Below are 19,280 nucleotides of genomic sequence, written 5' to 3' on the forward strand. Positions count from 1 at the left end.
AAACTCCATTTTCCTCATTACTGCTACCAAGAAAACTCATTCTATTCTATCATATGCCTTGCTCATGTCTAGTTTCAAAACCATGTACCCTTCCCTCCCTCTTAATCTTCCTTGCATGGTGTGAAGTGCCTCGAATGCAACTATAACATTATCAGTAATCAACCTTCTCGAGACAAAGGCACTTTGGGATGGTGATATGACATGAGGAAGGATCTTTTTTAGCCTATTGGCTAGGACTTTTGCGAGGATTTTGTAGCTTACATTGCACAGTGAGATAGGTCTATATTCAGTGACTTTGGTTGGATTTTTTATCTTAGGAATTAAGGCAATATAGGTGGCATTGAAATCACCAAGCCATGAATTTGTTTGGAAGGCTTCTTGGACTGCAGCACATACTTTTGGTCCTACTATTGTCCAATGGGTCTGGTCGAAAATGGCAAGGAAGCCATCGGGTCATGGAGACCCTAGGCCATTCATACTGAAGACTGCCTCTTCAATCTCAAAATTTTTGATTTTCTTGGTTAATGAGTTGTTCATGTCATCAGTAATGGTTGTTTTTGTGTGCTTGATGTAGTCCTCAATTCTACTTGGCTCTAATGAAGTGAAGAGGTGCTGAAATAAGTCTTGAAACAACTGGCCTATTCCTTATGGTGTAGAGGCTTGTTTTCCACTCTCGTCTGAAACTTTCTTTATAGAGTTGTTTCTTTTCCTTTGGCTTGCACACTTGTGGAAGAAACTTGTATTTCTATCACCCTTTTGCAACCATTGTTGCTTTGCCCTCTGTTTCCATCTTATATCCTCCTCTTCAAGTAGGCAGTCCACCTCATTGTCTCATTGTCCTCCCACTCATTTGAATCCTGAAGCAGCTTTAGCTGGTTGAGTTTTTCAAATATGATCCATTTTTGGTTCTAAAAGGATTTCTTATTCCAGATCAACAGGTGATGCTTGCACCTCTCTAGTCCTTGTGTAACTTCTTTGATACTCAACAGGTGAGTGGCTGATGCAGTCCAGGCTTTTGTTATGAGCTCCTTATATTCTTCTCTTCTGTCCCATTTGGATTCATACCTGAAAGGTCTTGCTTTAGATCTATACCCCTACTTATTACCATATTGTAACACAATTGGACTATGGTCAGAGCTTTGGGCTGCCAGAAAGGCGACATAAGAGTTTTCATATAGTCTGAACCAATTTGGGTTTCCAAAGGCTCTATCTAGTTTTTCTTTGGTAAAGAACCTCCCCTCCCTTCTGTTACTCCAAGTAAAATAATTACCCCGAAATTGTATCTCACTCATGTCACATGCCTCGACTGCTTCTCTGAATGATTCCATCTACCTATATGGTCTTGCTGCTGCCCCTTTCTTCGTATAATGATGCAAAATTTTGTTAAAGTCCCCTATGCAGATCCAAGCTATATCATCTTTTGGTTTCAAAGCTCTTAAAAGCTCCCAACTGCCATTTCTTTTTTAGGTTTCAGGGTTGCCATAGAACCCAGTGAGGAGGACTATAAATCCTGATTCTGGTAACTTAACTGAAATTGAGACGTGGTTTCTGGTGTAAGTTTCTAAAACCACATCCTTGTTATCTTTCCATAGGAAGGCCAACCCTCCACTATAGCCCTTGCTAGCCACCACAAAACTTTGCTGAAACCCGATTTGTTTCTTGATATGTTCCACTCTATTTCTACTACACTTTGTTTCCATGAGGAAGACAAAGTCCGGGACCTTTTCCCTCACCAAGAGGTGGAGCTCTTGCACTGTTTGGGGGTTCCCAAGCCTCGGACAATTCCAACTGATGCAATTCATGGTTGTAGGTGGGGCTGCTTGGTAGCCTCCACCTTTGAATTTGGATGGTAATACTTAGGGCATGAAGTATGGTGCCTTGGTTTCTTAGAATCATATTAGTTTGAGATATCTCCCAATGTTTTTTTTGAGGTTTTTTTTTTCTTTTTCCTTTGTTTGCTATCCCAGTAGGTTCATCTGAGTTGGTAGTGTGGGGTTCTCGAGCTTTCCTCTTCCAGCTGGATTGTCTAGTTTTGATTGTGCCTATGACAGGCGACTGTTTGGAAAGGAAAACCTATTCACTACTATTCATATTCTTGCTTGGAACTTTGAAATGGCCCTCTTCTACCACAAACTCTATATGTACAGGTTCATGTTCCATGTCATCCTAGGGACAGTTTTAAGAAGGGGACTTTTTTCCTTGTGGGTAGGGGAGTTGTACTATATTATTGGCCTCTTCAAGATTTAAAAAGTCAGCTTTGCCAACTATAACAGTATGGGCAAGTTTACCTGTCATGTAGCAGCTTTGACTTTCTACCTGAGTTGTTGGGCTTGCAGACACCTTTTGCATAGATCCATGCCTTATTGGTTCTAGGTTCACAGCTACTACTTTACTTTGTGCCATGGCTCTCTTTGCTATACTTTTTCTGGATCCTTTACCTACCCCCGCCTTGCCTGGTTGTTGCTGCCTTGGTTCTATGTTATTGGAGTTTGCTCTGCCTCTATAGTGCCATTGACGAGGACCTGGTTGGAGCAGCTCTTAACCAAGACCCGTATTGAGCAGGAAGTTCAGTCTGAGGCTAATTTCCAAGCTTTTGGTTTTGGCATCATCTCCCCTTGGATGTTTGATGGTTCCAAATCTGAAACAAAAGGTCTGTCGCCTCTTGTATTTGAAGGCTATCGATGTTTGTCTTTCACCTATTTGGAGCCACCTTCCTCTAGCCAGAGGTTTGGTAATGTCCACCTCTACTTGCACCCTTAAGTATCTGCCCCAGCTCTTCCCTTCTTTATCTACTTCGACCTTGAGTACCTTACCAATTGCAGCAGCTATTTTTTTCCATAGACTTCATTCATACCCGCAAAGGGGACATTATGTAGTTGAACCAAGAAGGGCTCATGAGAAAAGCTCACTTCATTTGTAGGGAGGGGTGCTATCAATGTCTTGGATAACTATGAGATTTCTGTCAAAGGTCCAGGGCCTTCCTTGGAGCACATTATCTTTGTCTTCTATCTTCGAGAACTCCATGATGAAACTATTGTTGCTTACTTCAGTGAAAGTGATGCCATCTTCCACTCTCCAGACCTGAGGCATAGTGGAACAGAATGCTTCTTTGTTAAAACTCTTTTTGTTGATAACCATTACTAGAAGGCAATTGGTTCCTCTTTGCACTGTTGCAAACATGTCATGTTCTAGGAGTTGAACTAGGCCTTCCTCTTTTTCAGTAAGATTTAGGCCTTTCCATAACTTTGAGAGATCCTTCTCTACCATTCTTTTACGTTGCAAACTAGATCATTACGTTGAAACTTAGAGAAGGAAACCGAAAAAACAAAAAAAGACTGGACTCTCAATCTGCACTGAGAGTAGGGGGGAGATCGGTCCGGTCCGGTCCGGTTCCGGGGGGTTTGATGGACCGGACCGGACCTATTCGGTCCAGGGATTCCCTACCCTGGACCGGACCGAATCTCAATGGAACCAGGCGGTCCGGTCCCATTCGGGACGGTCCGGTCCGGTCGGTCCAATCGGTCCGACCGGACTCCAAATGGGCCAATGGCCCAATTTTTTTCTTACATCAATTTCGGCCCAACAGTTAAAATCCACTAATAATTTATCTAATTTGAAGCCCAAAATACCAAAAAAATACTTAGAAAGAAAAATAAAAATAACCATTAAAAAAAATTATCTATATACAATAAATTTGAATAAAATATTTTACTACCAAATGAAGAAAAATTTCTATATACGTTCCAAACAATTTAAAGATCAATCAATTATAGTATATACTATTTAATATTTATCATATATCTAAAAAAGGAAAGAAAGCTCTTCTAACAAGAGAAAAATATAGTTACACTAATAGATAATAACTTAAATATATTAATTTAATATATAACTAATAGTATACTATAATTACTATTATATATATTAGTAATTTACTATATACTAAATTACTAATAGACTATTATACTAATATAGTAATACTATTAGTCTATTAATATATAGTAAATTAGTAATATTTATTAACTTATTTATTATAAGTTTATAAATTATAACTAATAACTAGATGTAAATATCATGTAATACTAATAACTAGTAGTCATTTATTAATATAGACGGTTAGTGATTTAGTCTTAGTCTTAGTAAGTTAGTATAAATATTATTATATTAGTATTATTGTATTAGTATAAAATTATATATATTAATAATTAGTATGATAAATATTAGCCTATTAGGTAAGATAAAAATTATAAATAATTATAGATTATATACAATTATAAATAATTATATACAATTATAAAAATTATAAATAATTATATATAATTATAATTATTATATAAATAATAAAATATATTAATATTCATTCGGTTCGGTTCGGTCCGGTCCGGGGCAAAACCCCCCTGAACCGGGACCGAACCGAAACCTGTCGGTCCAGAGAAAATAGGACCGAAACCGACCGGACATTCTACCGGTTCGGTTCGGTCCGGACCGAAACTGCCGGTCCGGTCGGTTTTGCCGGTCCGGACCGTCCGATACTCGCCCCTAACTGAGAGACAATTTCTTTGTATCAAGATACAAAGATACTCAACCTTACACTTGCTCTCTCTCAACTAGAGAGGAAAGAGAAGGACCATCTCCTAATTCATCATTTCAAAACTTGCCGAATGGGGGCAGTGTGTGATCTGATCTCTCTTTGCCAAAATCCTCAATATTTATTTTCAACAAGAGTAATAGTGTAATATTATGTATAATCATGTAGCGGCTAAGTATTATATAATCTTTTTAAAAAAGAATTAGATTTATTATTAAAAATAAATTTTTTCATAAAAATCTCGTATTTATTTATTTTTTTCAAAATGCTTATACGATAGTTACATAGTCACAATTATAAGTATATCTTAAAATAATGTCTTTACTTCACCTCTCAAATATATTATACCGTCAAATTTAAAAGTTAAAAAGCTTGTATAACATTTTCAATCTTAACTTTCTTTAAACAAAAATAAAACTTCTAAAAAATATATAGTTATTTATTTTAAATTCAAAATTATTTTTACAAGTTTTTTTTTTTTTTTTGTACTTTTAAATGAAATTTTGTTTTTATATTAATACTATAAAAATCAACCAAATTACACCTTCCATACATTAGAAGGCCGGATAATATAAACTTTTTAATTGAAATACATTAAATTGTGTGCATCCCATGTTTGAAACATATAAAAATAACCAAATGTCGATGGCTTGATTGGCATAATCTCTAGTCTCCAAAATGGAAATTTGGAGTTCGAAACCCCCATCTCCCAAATGTATCAAAAAAATATATAAAATAAAATAAAAATAAAAACAATAAGAAAAAGATTTGTTTGGCATGAAACTAGAAGATCCAAACTTGACCCAAATAGGCATGCCTAACGGAAGACTAATTAAGTTGAATTCATAAAAGCTTGGATTCACATACAATCTAAGTTCAACCCCTAAAAGCTTTTAAAGCTTATTTTCTTTACTTCACTTTCTTTAATTGCTTCCATCTAAATATAGAAAAGTGAAAGAAAGTCATAAAATGTTTAAACCCATTTTTTACTCTTTTCTCACATTACCAGGTAAGCAAACGTATTAAGAAGATTTTCTTCTTTATTAAGCATTTGGTATAAAAGATATTTGACTAAAAATAAATAAAAATTGCTCAAACTTGAAAGTCATCAACTAAAAATATCTATAAATAAATCTAAATCTCAGTCCCTTCTCCTTGAGTTAAGTCCTATTTTGCAACTTCAAACCCCACTTTAATTATTACCCAAGATAGTCACATATTAAGATAAATCAAGTCAAATACTCATTAAGAACTACCTTTATAAACATATAAGAAGATAGGTTTTAAATAATAAAATAACATTCATATTTAGTCATATTCATCACATTCATTCTCATTAATATGTATACATTATTTTCCCTAGACTTATCAAGGTCTCAATCATGCATTAACATTCAATCTCATTTATGCCTTTACAGAATTTATTTTGACCTCATGACCAGTACACATTGCTAACTACTGTGTTAGGGTTAGTAACTCTTGTAGCCTAGGCACTTCCTAGACTATTAAGAAAAAACACAATCCTTGTGAGGACCCCGTCAGTGCAAGGGGACAGACCACCGATGGGCTTGAATGAAAAGATAGATGAGGGACACTCTATTGGTTTAGTGTAGAAAATAGTTGTGGGGGCTACAAAGTGCAGCTAGTCCAACATGTGGCCGAGCAAGCACCTTGTAGATAGCCTGGTAGATATGCCCAAGAGCAAGGTGGAGATGAGTGCCTCCCTCCCCCCTCCCTAAATGGTAGGTGAGCTAGAAAATTCATCTACTGTGTAGGCGAAAGCGAAGAGCTAAAGAGGCTAATGGCTCTAATGAGACAAGAGGTACTCATCTAAAGCGAGCAACGGTCTAGGACAGACCAAAACAGATATGAGAGCTTTTCCGAACAACACGAAAGATGCTTAGAAGAGTGGCAGTGTCGTATACAGAAGCCCACACATCACCTAAAGGGTAACATCCAAAGTGGGTTTGCTATAGAGATTACAACTCAAGAAGTTATATCATTGTAACCCAGAGGTATGACCCAATGCCACATGGAAGACCCTCATTCAAGGAAGAACTAAGGAGTTGACAAGTCGTAGGGAAGTGCAGACCATGCCCTGGCCATCTATCTTTGTCACCTTGCAATACGACAGTCGAGGCCAAAGAACTTCTATCCAAGTATACCTAGAGTCAGATATATGTTAGAAGGACATCTGACAATCACATCCTATAAAAAGGATTTGGATATGAGATCGAATCTCACTTTTAAGATCTTAAACACCTAGGACCTTGTGGAGCCGAATTCTTTATAGGAGGCAAGGAAGGAGCGGTGCAACAGAGTAGCGAACCCAACGTTGTGAGGTATGTTAGCTTGTAAGACAGGACTGGGGAATAGGGGGAATAAGGGGTAAATGTTGTATGTAAGAGGCATTTGCATTTTTTGTAAACTTCCCCTTTTTTAGCATGAATAAATCTATTTTTGATCATTATGTTTATCTTATGTTCATTTCTTATTTTCTGAGACTTTGAATGTGCTTGCTATTTTTTATTGATTCATGATCCTAATGTGAATATCTATATCTATGTGTGAGTGTACCTTGTGTCAATAATCATGGGATAGGATAGAGTTCCCTGAACCATTCCTGCGAGACATCGCCATAAGTTTCAAATGAAAAAGGTAGGCTTAGTGGCATATAGAGTTGCATTACTAGCCGAATGCCAAAAGGTGCATGATGTATATCATTCATTCTTTTTGAGAAAGAGTTTCATGACTCAATGTTAAGGGGTTTTTCCCTGGGCTCAAAAGGCCTAGTGGCTGAGCCCAATACCCAAGGGCATGTACCAACAAAGCCACTAGTCAACCTGGCTAAAGGGCTCTCAACCTGTGTAAATCAAATTCGGGGCCATGGAGCAGAGGTCAGTCCGCGACCCAAGAAGCGCGAAAAATCTGCCCCAACAAAAAGGGAAGAAGAACATGTTATCTCGACGGGACTGAACCTTAAGACGAAACAAAATATCACGCTACATTAAATACGTTCACCAGAAGATCACAGTACATTAAATGCATCCCTCAAAGAGCCACGCTACATTAAATGGGTATGGCAAAAGGGTTTCAGGAGGACATCCCTCCCCCCAGCCGTAGGGCATGACTATCTGACCCTCGAAACCAAGTATAAAAAGGGACCCCGAGGTATCAAAAAGAGGTTACACTCTAGACTCTCTGAACTCTCTAGACATTTTCTATATTCATCTGCATATTCTTCTAGAGTATTATGGACTTTAGCATTGGAGGCTCCCTCGACTGCCACAAGGGCGACCTCCTCTCAGTACCTTCTTTGTGTTTGCAAGCCTCAAGACTGAAGACCCGAACTACTAAGAGCCTGACCCATAGGCATATGAAACATGACGTTAACATTCAGGATCCCCGAATAATTAGTCCAAGCGAGATTTAGTTGCAACCAAATTTTACTTATGAGGAAATGCCAGTACGAATCGTATATGGGAAGGAATGAAAACTACGGTCCAAAACTGTACTTTTGGTAAAAGTATTGTGGGGAAGCCTAGGAAATGAGAAGTTCACATAGGAAAGTGAAAAGGTCACAAGGGAACATTTTCCCTAATTATTCGAGCCACAGTAAGTGAACGGTCATGCACTTTAATAAGGGCATTTTATGCCATTGGATGAGTAGTTATGCGGCTATAAATAACCCCTAAACCCATTTTTCAGAGTTAATACTCTTAGGGGATGCTTGAAGAATAAGATGAGATGAGAAATCTGTGAATAATAGTGAAATGGTTTATGAATAGTAATAAAATGGTTTGAGTTATGATGTTGTATGAGATTTTGAAAAGTGAGAGAGAAAAAGTTGAATAAAAATGTTATAAAGTTAAAATATTGTTAATATTATATTTGTTTTGAGATTTGAAAATATTGAATTATTTTTTGTATTTTATTTTACAGTTTGAAAAAGTTGTAATGATTAGTTTGAAAAAATTATAATGATTAGTTTGAAAGTGTTTGTGTTTGATTGATGTTTGAGAATGAAATAAAATGAAATGAGATGAAAAACATTACTAAACATCCCCTTAGAAATTTTAAGAAATATCACTATGGTTAGGGAGAAGAAGACCGTGCGGAAGGCAGCTCCAGCACCAGGATTAGCGATTCATAAAGGAAAGGCGTGAAGAGGCAAGGCTATTAGAGGAACAACAACGGGTCAAGGAGGAACATCAACTAGCAAGAGCTCTAGTTGCGAGGAATTGTAACAAAGTCTTGGACTATAGCGATGGTGTTGTGTTCACCCAACCAATGGGATCATGCGAAGTAACACATTTAGTTTTGGAACAAGAGTTCCAAAAGGAAAATGAAGACGAGATTGCGTTGGGAATCGATGTCACTGAAGCTTGCAAAGATGCTAGGATACGACAGAGTAGAAGTCGAAGGAGCAAAAGAAGCCAACAACTAACTCAAAGGGAAGAAACTTTTGATCCAATGATGGAGGGTCAGGTTTGGAGGTGCATGAAGGATCGAATGTACCCCTACTATCAACCAGTGAGCCCGTCCATAATAATGGACAACGCAATTAGAGATCTACCCCAAAAGCACCCCTGGCACTCCTATTAGGGGTGGGCTCTGACTCCTACAGATTTGGATTCCTCAACTTCAAGCTCCGACTTCGATAACCGTCGGAGTCCAAAAACAACTCTGATTCCTACTCTGAGATAGAGCTAACTTCAGTTCCACTCTGCTTGATTGGTATTAGAGTCGGAGTTAGAGTTCCATTTAGAGTTGGGTTTTTCTTTCCCATTTTCTTACCCACTCACACTTTCTCAAAATCCAAACAAATAATAAGAAATTTTCTTAGCCACTCTCACTATCCCAGCATCCAAACAAAGCTTAAGAAATTTTCTTTTGCATTAAACACACTTCCTTTTCTTTTTTTTTTTTTTGAAGTAGAAAACTTGTAATCTATTAAGGATAATGTTGGCAATCAGCCATTACAAGATCTGAGACATTATACACATTCTCCTAGCATCCAAAAACTGATTAAAAACAAGTTATAATACTAAAAAAAATATTCCAAACTAGTAAACACAATCGGCGATAGAGACAACAATTTCGAGACATCTATATTGGTTGTTGACGACGTTCTTTACATGGGAGGTATGACACCGTTGATCCTAGCCACAGGCTGGTATACATGAGACGATGACAAAGAATAAAAAGAGACTGAGGAGGAAGGGAGACTGTGAGAGAAAATGACTGAGGAGAAATAAAAATGCGTAGGGTTAGCAAAGAGATGAATATATAGGATTTGAAAAATAACGTCATTTCAATATTTGTTTTCTTATAAAAAAAAAGAAAGTTGTAGGTGCATGGTTTGGTGTTTGTTGGGGCTCAAACCATGTTCAATTAGTTCGCAAAACCTAACAATGACTGTTAGGCTACTTGACAAGTTCTATCAATTCAAATATACTAAGTATACCTATCGAAGTCAGAGTTGGTAGCTGAAGTCTTGTTCAACTCTGAACTCCGACACCGACTCCGACTCTAAACTCTAAATTTTCTGACTCAATTGGAATCGGAGTTAGAGTGAGTGTCAGCTGAAGTCAGACTCACCGGAATTTTTGTCCATCCCCTAATTCCTATAACAAAGAATAGTCATCCCAAAATCTTAAGGACAATTTTTTTTTTTTTTTTTTTTTTTTTTTTTTTAAGGAAGGGAGGATGTAAGGACAGCTCCGAATCGAGAGAATATATCCCTTCAAGTAGGCAAAAAAATCCAACGAGAAGAAGGTAGTTAGGCAAGTAACATGTAGCCGAGGATGAAGTATGGCGAGCAGCACATTGTGACAAATAAGAACAGTGTGAGCAGCACAATGAGAACAAAGGGACTAAGGAGGTTAGCTCTATATCGGGTGAGCGAAGGATGTGTTGATCGTATGTAATGCGAGCAGCAGGTAATGGAAAGCCTAGTGCGGAGCTAGGAAAGCTTCGAGATAACACGAAGGAACTCAAAGGGTAGCAGGTGACGTCTCAACTGGAGCATGCCTAAGAAAAAAGGAATACGGACCTACAAGCCATACGTTTGAGCTCAGAAGTAAGGTCTAATGCCACATGGTTATTTTTTTTTATAAAGAGACAGACTGTAGGCCCATTTTCGAGGCAAACTGTAGGGACGTGCACATCTTGTCCCATCAGCCCACTCAGTCTCTACCATTCTTTAGTTCAGTGTACATGTGGACAATCGAGACTCAAGATCACTCTTTTCATCAATCAAATGCCAAAGTTGTCAAAACCGTAACTGACAGTCCTATCATATAAAAGACATTTGCATAATAGTCTTCATCTCACTTTTGAAATCGTTAAGTACTTCAATACATTTTCTTTCCTTTCTTCTGATTAGAGACTTCAAGGAGGTTAAGTGATCAGAGTCTTCATCACTAAGGCGACCAACGACTCCAGTGCTACCCTTAGTGTTTAGCACTATCCAGGTAGATTCACTCCTACAACTATACTACTGATGTGGAATAAATGTCTATGGGTATGTTCTAGTCATTCAAGAAAGTGTCTACAATTGTTTTCAAGTTATTAAATGAGGGAAGAAATGTGAATACAAAAAGTAGTTGGATGAAACATCAAGCACTTAATTGAGGGAAGAAAAATGACACATTAATTAATTAATAAATAATTAAAAGTAGGACTTGGATATAAAAGTAATTCTTTTTTTTAGAGAAAAATTTGTCTGAAGTCAAAATTTCTCAAAACTTACAAGACTTACGTGAATGATACAGTAGGATAAATGGATGATGTGAGTGAACATCATGAAAATGACACCAAGTATATATATGAATGTGTCCCATTTTTTCTTTCCAATATTAATTGACCTTCTACTACACACAAATTGACTCAGTGATCGAGTTGGATTAAATTCAAAGAATTTGTAGTAGAAATTGGACTATCAGTCTAAACCCATTTTAGATGCTGCATTCTAACTTTTTAACAAATTCTCTCCTAAAATAGGTTCACAAACTTTTTAGAATCTCAATTCCTACAAATTAATTCTCTTTTATTTTGGCTGATGATGAAATCGTGCATCTAATTTATTCTGGCACTTTTATGTATTTTTATTTATTTATTTTTATTCTGCGTTCTACCATGCGGCAATGGATGACATGAAAGGTGTCTATTTTTCTAAGCAAAAATAAAATTTCCAAATAGAATTGATTGCATTGGTCCAGCATATAGAACCTTCTAGTCCTCAGTTTCTAGTCCTCAGTATATCCACATATCTCCTATGTCCTTCAAGATCAATAATCAATTTCTCGGCTCTCAGTCACCCTTCATTACCAGAAAAAATTTGGGTAATGGTGGAATAGGAACTTCTCATACGGACAACCCCTAACTTTGGGTTTGGGTACGTGCATTTGCTGCTGTTGCTGATGTTTAAGCACGTCAATCAGCATACATACAGCTTCAGCTAAACCTCCATTTATCGGGGGATTCTGATTCTTCTGATTCATATCTCTTTTAAGGTTCTGAGATATCTTACTGCTAGTCATGTATCACTTCTTGAAACACACAAGTAAACGTATCACAACCACATACTATCTCTAATACTTCAAGAAATTTAAGCCGAACAAAGATGAAATTTTAAACCTAATATTTGGTGCATTTCCTAAAGACATGTAGATTTATAACCCAAAGACGTATTGCTCTGATACCACCTTGTGATGTCCCCAAATTTTGCTTGAGATCAGACGGACATTTTAAGTGTCAAGATATGCAACATAAGGTTACCTGCCCCCGTTCATGACAATAAGATGCAATGTTTATAACATGCATCTAGCATTATGCAATATTCGCATAAGATAATTTTTTTTTCTTTAGCAATACTATGCACCAAACTGAAAATATCTCAAATATTTAAAACATACTTTATACATAAACGATCACAATGCTAGTCCAAAATGGTTGTGACCAAAAGAGTGCTGGAGATTCAACTCCATAAGTACAAGTTGTAAGCTAAGTTAACTACTATACTATCATCGATATCGCAGTGTCGCTTAGTGATTGAGCTGAAATATTGCATATTTTATACATTTAGAACCAATATATTTTATTTATTTTATTACATTATTATTGGTTAGATAAAGAAAAAATGTTTAAGATGAATAAATCCGAGTTGTGATTTAAATTGTTTAATAGCATGATATATGCTTAATTTTAGAACTTATGATTTAATTGAGCAATTTTTCTTTATATGCACAACACATATTTTTTTTATATATATTTTATTCTTCTTATTTTATTCTATTTTATTTATCTTTATATGCAGTGGTCAAAAAAATGAAAGTTTGGAGTTATTAAAAGTTACACATGGGGCCCGGAAGGAATTCCTTTTCTTTTTAGTTTTTGCATTACACACGGGACTTGACTTGGTTTATGAAGAGGATGCATGCCGCACGGATAAAAGGGAGAATTGATTTTCGTATTGGGACTTTTGACCTGGGACGGCAACACATATTTTTCTTTTGGGGCATTTCAGCGCCGCACACAATTTTCTCTCTTGGGCATTAATTCATTCACGCCGCACACATTCTTTTCTCTGGATGGAATTCACGCACACGGGGATAGATTCGTTTGGGACTACACTGCAGCGCCATTGAAGAGCTCCAATTGAGGGGTCCAATGTCTGCTGCTGTCCAGCCTCATCCACTACTTTCCATCTCCTTCACCATCCATTTGGCTTGTTCTTTCTATTCCATACTTTTTATTTAATTTCAATTTGAAGTTTATGGTGTATTTTTGTTGTTTTTGGCTTAAAATTTTGGGCATTTAGTTTGCTGTTTATTTTATTTTATGTTAGTTATTTTTCTTGTTTCTTTAAACTTCTATTAAATATGCATTACAATTGCATTTTAGATTGATTAAAGGTTAATTAAAACTTAAATAAATTCAGCTTTATTATTTAATTTTCAGATTACTTAAAATTGTTTAGCGTAGTTGAGTCATTACTTGTTAATTTCAAATTGTTAGTCTTTTATATTCTATTTTGACACTTAAAAATTCAAAAATATAAATCTAGTCTATGACTAGTACCTTTTTTTTTTATTTCCGTTGCACTCTTCTATTCATTGTACATACCACCAATTTGTTTTGTGAAATTTTCACCATTTTATACGAGTTTGAATTTAAACAATTTTTCCCGTGAAGATGATCTAGGAATTTTTATTCCTAATTATTACACGACATCCTCCTATAATTGAGATAGCATTTGTGCTACTTATCTTTGAGTGAGTCAAATTTTTGGCGCCGCTTAGTCGACCGTTTCCAGTTGGTTGATTCCTTGCTCTCCTTCAGATCCTATAACAAGATCTACCATTCGGTGGGAAATGATAGTTAGGACTACCATAATGAGATTTGATTACAAATCTTAGTAACTTAACAGAAAATCTCAACATAGGTTAATGATGCATGCATGGCAGTAAAAGTATGAATATATAATCAAAGTCATAATTAAACATAACATAACTTGACATACAACATAGTATAACTGGCATAATTGAATATAGCGTAACTGACATAAATTGAACTGGAATATGAACTGAACTTGACTTGACATGATATGAACTTGATCTAAGACTTGACTTAATATGAACTTGATCTGAGACTTGACTTAACATGACATTGATCTGAGACTTGACATAATATGAACTTGAACATAACATACTGATTATAGTATTGCAGATTATAATACTCCTTCACCATAGTACCTGACAACACATAAGCCTTGACTACAGTACCAAGCAACTCGTATAATCCTTAACTGTAATATAAATTAATTGATATATTTTGTTTGTAGTATGATAGATTATATTTCTTCACCGTAGTACTCGACAGAGCATAAGCCTTGACCGAAATACCAGGCAGCACATATCATCCTTAACCGCGGTAAAACTTAACTGATGACATGAACTTAAAATCTTGTTCCTTAACTGAATAAAATAAACTTTATAGGTGCTACATGGGTCCCTTAGAACCATGTGTCCATGCCGATTACCGCATCACAACACAAATATCTACACTAGTTGTGAGTATGTTGTATGTGCTACATTGACGGTGGACCCCATACTTCTTGTGCCACACTAATTGTGAGCCCCACGAGAACTGAACTGTGGCTCCATCTGGGTTAGTGTCTGTGCGCTATGGTGACCAACTAGTTAGGCCTCATTCGCAACTTGTTAACCATATTTCGTCAATAGGGAATTTCACGCCTATTTAGACACTCCAGCATGAACAAAGGAGTTTCACTAGGATATTGCCCCATCCTAGTACTTTAGATCGTGATTGACATAAATAACTTGATATGACTATTCTTGAAATACAAAAATTGTATTCAAAGATGAAACGTGATTGGAATATGAAATGACAGAAGCCCTGACGCAACATAACATGACTTGAACGTAAGTAGAAAGACATGACTTACTTGAGATAAAAATATTTTGTAACATGACATAATATATAACAGACAAAATTTATAATATGGCATAACATATAACAGATTTGGTCAGCCATGTAACAGACAAAATGAACTTATGATTAGTGATCCAATTAGCTTTGAGGAGGCTAACAAAGATGATAAATGGCGAGGTGCGATGGATGAAGAAATCAAATCCATTGTGAAAAACAAAACATGGGAGCTAACCAATCTCCCAAAGGGCCGAAAAACCATTGGAGGAAAATGGGTCTACAAAACCAAGAAGAATGTTCAAGGAGAAATTCAAATATACAAGGCTACGCTTGTAGCAAAAGGATACAAGTAGCATAAAGGAAGTGACTATGGGGAGGTGTTTGCCCCAGTAGCTAGAATGGAGACCATAAGGTTGTTGATTTCAATGGCTGCACAGAAGAAATGGAAAATCTACCAATTAGATGTGAAATCAGCATGTTTGAATGGATTCCTCGTAGAAGAAATCTATGTCCAGTAGCCACCTAGATACGTAAAGAAAGGTCAAGAAGATATGGTCTACAAACTAAAGAAGGCTCTATACAAATTGAAGTAAGCTCCACGTGCATGGAACATGAGGATTGGCAATTATTTCAAGGAGAATGGATTTGAAGAGTGTCCATATGAGCATGCACTGTACCTAAAGAAGGAAGCTAATGGAAGCTTCTTGTGTGCACGTCTGTAAGTTGATGACTTGATCTTCACTGGAAATAATCCAGGTATGTTTGAATCCTTCAAACAAAAAATGGTCCAAGAAATTGAGATGACAGATATAGGGCTTATGGCTCATTTCCTTGGCATTGAACTCGCGCAAAGCGACAAAGGCATATTTATCTCCCAAAACAATTATGCCAAAGAGATTCTCAAAAGGTTTAGCATGGAAAACTACAATCTTGTTACAGATCATATTGAAACAAGACTCGAGTTAAGGAAGAATGAAAAAGAAGATGTTGATTTAAACTATTTCAAAAGTCTAGTTGGAAGTTTAAGATATCTCACATGCACCAAGCCAAATATACTTTATGGAGTTGGACCAGTTAGCAGGCACACGGGGACTCCTGACCAGTCTCATTTAAATGCAGCAAAGAGGATACTCTGTTATATCTAGGATACTATAAATGATAGTTTGTTTTCTACATCACATAAAGATTCCATACTCATAGGCTATTCAGATAGTGATTGGGGAAGAGATCTGGATGAAAGAACGACGACTGGATTTACATCCTATTTATGAGATACAACATTTACATGGTCTTCTAAGAAACAAGCTATTGTGAGACCATCATCGTGTGAGGCTGAATATGTTGATGCCAACTCAACTGTATGTCATGGCATATGGATAAGAAACATGCTTAAATATTTAGGATTTCCACAAGAAGATCCCATAGAAATCCACATCGATAATTGTTCAACAATTGCACTAGCCAAGAATTGAGTATTTCATGAACGAAGCAAGCACATTGATACAATGTATCATTTATCAGGGAGCATGTGAAGAATAAAGAAATAGAACTAATCTCTTGCATGACATATGATCAAATTGCTTACTTATTCACAAAGCTTTTAAACAGGATGAAGAAATTTGGAGAGCCAAGTTTGAGGGGGAATGTTGAAAAATAAACTTGAACATTGGAGAAGCATGGAGAAGCCACCAAAGTTGGTGGAGAAGCCATTAAGTTAGGTAGCCTAATTCTGCATTCAAGTAAAAGGTAGTCACCATTTTTATCTTGTTATGAGGTCATTGGTTATGTAATAGATGTCCAAATTGTATCTATAAATAAATAGAGCTCAATGTAATGAACAAATCATGGTGTGGAGAATAAGAGAATAAGAAAGAAAGAATTGTTTTCTTTGAGAAATTGTTGTAAGTGTTTTGCTCTTATTTCTTGAGTATAATAATTCTCTGAGGTGCACAACAAGTGACCACTTCCACTCCATGCCATCCAATAGTGTGGAGGTCTTCTTTGTAATTTTTTTTAAATGTTTTGGTTGTATATTTCTTCAATAAACTTGTATTATATATTCCAAATAAGGTTTGTTGTAATACTTAGGTCTGCCAAGGTGTTTTCAATTCTTTTTTTTTTTTTTTTATTTATATGTGTGTGAAAATGCCATTTAAGTTTTCAAATATCCTTTTAAAATATAGACTACAAGCCTAAAATCTCTGTTTTGGTAGTTTATGATTTTACCTTGAGTTTGATATTTATTTTAAAAGTCCTTTTATGGGCTAAAATATTTTTTTAAACGAGTTTAGATTATTCTTTTAATGTTTAAATCGAGATTTAATTTATTTATGGATCGAGACCTTGATTTGTTTTTGAAAGTTTTTATTTTTATCTTTTTCATACATAGGATTACAACTCTAGAGTCTCGTTTCCATTAAAATCCTTTAACCTATTATTCAGGTCCGTGATCTTTTATTTTTTTTTGAAACCCTAGTTAGTTTTTGGTTGCAGTCACCATGTTCACCACACATGCACGTTCTCTCTTATTTTTTTGCCTCTAGGGTTTCAACCATCTAACGTCTATATATAGATGCACTTTCATGTCTCTTATGAGTACAGTGCTACTGCCGCCAACCTCATCCAAAGCCAAACCTCTCCCATCACACTCCCTGCACCATCACATAAACACCATACAGCCATAGCAAACCACAGACCCACGTTGCCGTGACCCAAAGCCTTCCGCCGCTGCACTTGGACTGATCGAAAGAAAAGGGAGCAAAGCCACAGTTCACTACACGTTCAACATTGCACCACCATCACCTCCACTGCTCAGCCCACACGAAACTATGTTCCCTCCTTGGACAGCCACAGCTTCTTGTCGGAAACTCAGGCCGTTTTGTCCCCTTTTTCCCACACTTGAAGCAGAGCAGTTTTCTTTTCTGCTTATCACATGTTTGAAGCAGCCCAGCGGTCTCAGCCTTGCCGTCGTGCACCACAACACTTTTGTTAGACGCTGCCACCGTGTGACTCAGCCGAACCACCCAACTTAGTCCGTGTGTCCCCTATTTTTCCATACCAGAAACAAAGCATCCACCTCTCCTTTTGTGACCCAACAAAAACCACCACCTGGAACTTTTTGGCCCCAGTCTGTTGTGTCTCTTAGTGAGCCTAATCTCTTTCCCCCACGTTTCTCTCTTTCTCGGTTTCTCTGTCTTTTTCTCTCCGTCTCTCTCACTCTTCCTTTATGTTTCTCAGTCGTTCAGCCGCGCCACTCACCTCCGAACCAACCCATCTCCTTCATGTTCTGCTTGCTCCCGCTTTGTCCTTTGTTTGGTTGGGTAAGCTGCCGCATACTTTAGTTTTAGAAAGTTTCTTCCTAATGCTTTAGGTTTTTTTTTTTTTTGCTATGGACTTTTGTTATTAAACTACAAAGAGTCTTGTTTTCTTAAAACCTTTAAGTATATTTTTATTTCCATAAATCCACCTTTAAGTTTTTGGTATAATTACAACTTTGCCCTCAGTATCAAAACACAGTGTTTAAAGGATTTATTTCAGTGAGTTTGTTTTTACTTTGTTCTGTTTATATATATATATATATATATATATATATATAGTGTATTACGTTAAGTGATTTTGAAGTAAAATTTTTTTGAGTTGAGGTCGGGTTCTAAATTATTTTTGGTTCGGGTAATATTTTTTTTATTTCAGCAACTCTTCATTTTTTTAAATGGGTTGAGTTTTGATTTCTTAAATAGACTGATGTTTGAGTTGAAATTAGGTTAAGTATGTTAAGTGTATAATTGATGGTTTTGGAAAAGGATGGTATTTTAAGGAATTTTGAGAATTTAGGTTCTTGAAGAATTAAAATAGGTTATTTGGCATCTTAGGCTTAAATATTAAAATAAGTGATCAATTGTAAATTTATGGGAATTACGTAACTATTTTATAGTTGACGATTAATATTTGTTCGGCATTATTGAGGAAAGTTTCGAAAAACTAAGAAGTTCAGGTAAGCAGAGTTTCTATACTAGACTTTGCATAAAAGAAATGAACTGATGTTGATTTTAGAAAAGTATGCATGTTTTGTTATGAAAATAATTTTGAAACACTTCAGTTATTTGTTTTGCATTACTTATAAAATTTTGTATAAGAATAAGGTATTTTCTGGTATGATTGGTGTAGACATGAGTTATTTTGGCATTTTATTTCTAAAGTGTACAAAAGAGAGCGAATATGAAATTTTATTCATAAATTATAC

The sequence above is a fragment of the Carya illinoinensis genome, chromosome 1 (assembly GCF_018687715.1).
Source record: "Carya illinoinensis cultivar Pawnee chromosome 1, C.illinoinensisPawnee_v1, whole genome shotgun sequence".
Taxonomy (NCBI): domain Eukaryota; kingdom Viridiplantae; phylum Streptophyta; class Magnoliopsida; order Fagales; family Juglandaceae; genus Carya; species Carya illinoinensis.